The following is a 3,131-nucleotide window of genomic DNA, read 5'->3' as shown; positions in this document are numbered from 1 at the left end:
AGCAGCCTTTCTCAACCTGGGGCGCTCCAGATGTGTTGGACTACAACTCCCAGAATGCCCCAGCCAGGCTGGGGCATTCTGGGAGATGCAGTCCAACACATCTGGAGTGCCCCAGGTTGAGAACCACTGCCCTAGAGGGTCTGAAGGACTGCCCACTAGTTTCAGGCAACGCTAAGGTACTTATAGGGTCACGTCCTTAGAAACAACGGCAGAACTCCCTCGTACAATTCACCAATCGCAATACAGTAATAAGCTTTTCAACCAATGATAGGCAAGGATTGATATGCTTGTGCAGAGTTCCAAGGATAGGAAAAACAAGACGTTGATGGGTATTGCAATCCTGGAACATCTGTTCCTTTGCAGTTACTATTTTTCCTGTCCTTGCCAGGAGGCTCACACTCTGATTAATGTTACAGTTCGTTGAGCAAGTGTTACTCAATATATTTTCAGTTACAGCTTGGACCAAATTGCTACAGAAGATTTAATTTATAATAGAAGGCGCTTACACAAAACAGGGTGGGCACAGATATAATAGCCCACCTACTCATTTCTTCAACACCACCTGAAGCGGGGACTCCTGGGGCCACTGCCTCCTCCTCCCATACCTGCCTGCCACCAGGTAGCCTATATCCTGGTATGGACACACACCTGTCTTGCCAGCATGCCTCCCTTCAGCTGTTTCCACCTCCAGGAGCCATGTGGCACCTGCACACACAGCAACGTATTGTGAAAGATCCCAGAACCCCCAGGACTTCCCATGATTGCCTGATCTCGTGCTGGCGCCACATGGCTCCTGAAGTTGGAAAGACCTTACAGGCAGCGCACTGGCAAGGTGGGCATGCGTCTCTACCCCAGGAAAAGTAAGCCAGTTGGGTGCAGCCAGCTGGATTGGGAGGTGCATGAGTGGGACGGGAGAAACATGCAGGTAGGAGACAAGGTGGGAGGCATGTGGGTGAGTGAGCAGCTGCTTCTTGGTCCTGCTGGATGCCTGCATGCCAGCAATGCAGGCAGCCAGCAGGACCAAAAATCCCGAGTTTCCTACCGCTTCATGGTAGGGCCGGCCCTGTCACCAGGACTATCTATAGCAGAGAAATGCCCTGGTCCCATAAACAGAAATTCTAACTGCATTAGATAGGGTGGCCCATATGAAAAGGAGGAGAAGGTTCTAGCAGTTGTCTAGAAAAGGGGATTTCAGCAGGTGTCATTTGTATACACGCAGTTCCTGTTGAAATCCCCTCTTCATTGCAAGAGTTAAAGCTGCAGGAGCCTTGCTCTCTTTTGTATCTGGTCACTGTAGTATAGCTCCGGCAGCTTTAACTGTTGGGATGAAGAGGGAATGTCACCAGATGCTGTGTGCCTACAAATGACATCTGCTGAAATTCCCTTTTGTAGACAACTATTAAAGATGCAGGAGCTGTGTCCTCCTTTCCATAGGGTCACCCTACTTTAGAAGATGGCAAGGGTGAGGGTGGACTCTGTGGCCCTATTCCCATATCCGAGAGCTTTTGACAAGGTGGGGATGCCTCCTGAATTTCCCCCTCCCCACAACCCACTCCTGTTTCTCCAAGACTCATTTGCTGTTCCCCTTCAGACCTGTTTCATCTGGCACTGTGTTTAAATGACCTCCACCTGTCAGTTGCACCTTCTGTCAAGTTTAATATAAACTCAAAACACTTTCACTTCCAATGCTGTGGAAACCAAAAGGCCTCCCGTGGAGCTCCTCTGATTTCTTTCCCCATCTGCAGCTGCTTCTCACAGCATCTCCTCAGGTAACCCTCAAGCTGGTTTGATTAAAGCCGTTCCTCTTTCAAATGTACCTCCCCCTTTCCATTGGGACCATGCTTCTCTCTCCCCGGGACGTGATTCCACCACTACCGTCCGGCTTTCCAGCGAAGTCCCATTTATTTCAGAGCTTGCTGATAAAATGCAACGAAGAATCACCAGGAGATGCAATTTTTGTGAAGAAGCATCTCGTCCACAAAAGCTTTTGCTGCAATAAAGTTGTGCATCTGTAAGGTGCCACAAGTCTCATTGTTGTTGTTGTTGTTGTTGTTGTTGTTGTTGTTTTGTCCCAGTTATGCTTTTCTTAAGGATATCCAGATAACTGAATTAGTGCTACGCTGAAAATGTCTCTTCCCCCAATTTTATTTTTTTGTGGGGACGACGACAACAACAGTGTTCATTCAATTTGATAAAAGAAATTGCTTTTAAAAAGAAATTCAGGGGAGAAGAAATTCATAGAATCATAGAATAGCAGAGTTGGAAGGGGCCTACAAGGCCATCGAGTCCAACCCCCCGCTCAATGCAGGAATCCACCCTAAAGCATCCCTGACAGGTGGTTGTCCAGCTGCCTCTTGAATGCCTCTAGTGTGGGAGAGCCCACAGCCTCCCAAGGTAACTGGTTCCATTGTCGTACTGCTCTAACAGTCAGGAAGTTTTTCCTGGTGTCCAGCCAGAATCTGGCTTCCTGTAACTTCAGCCCATTATTCCGTGTCCTGCACTCTGGGAGGATCGAGAAGAGATCCTGGCCCTCCTCTGTGTGACAACCTTTCAAGTATTGAAAGAGTGCTATCATGTCTCCCCTCAAACTTCTCTTCTCCAGACGAAACATGCCCAGTTGTTTCATAGAATCATAGAATAGCAGAGTTGGAAGGGGCCTACAAGGCCATCGAGGGCCTTGCTAGACCTGCCGGATAAGCTAGCAGGGAGGAGGGGTGACGGCGCGCTAGAGCTAGCGTGCGCCGTCGCCGGCTTCTAGACGCACGACACAACGGGGCAATGGGAAGCCCCATAGCATCGGCCATTCTTTTTGTTGTTGTTTAAAGAGGCCATGTGCGCTGGAGAGCTGCTGGAGAAGGAAAGTGTTTTTTTTTTTAAAAAAATTAAGCCCCCCCATTCCCCCTGCCCCTGATCCCCCCCACAATTCCTGATGCCCCACCGCCCACTCGGCTGTTCTCTCCCCATCCCTGATGCCCGGCTCTCCTTCCCTCGCCCCCGTCCCCTGTCCCCGGCTCTCCTTCCCTCGCCCCCATCCCCGATGCCCGGCCTTCTCCCCCCTCTCTCCTGCCGGGTCCGGCCTTCCCCCCTGCCCCTCTCTCCTCCCCGGGATCCCCCCCGGGCCCGATGGGCAC

This window comes from Elgaria multicarinata, chromosome 7, assembly GCF_023053635.1.
Source record: "Elgaria multicarinata webbii isolate HBS135686 ecotype San Diego chromosome 7, rElgMul1.1.pri, whole genome shotgun sequence".
Lineage (NCBI taxonomy): Eukaryota > Metazoa > Chordata > Lepidosauria > Squamata > Anguidae > Elgaria > Elgaria multicarinata.
Note: the sequence above shows the minus strand (reverse complement) of the source record.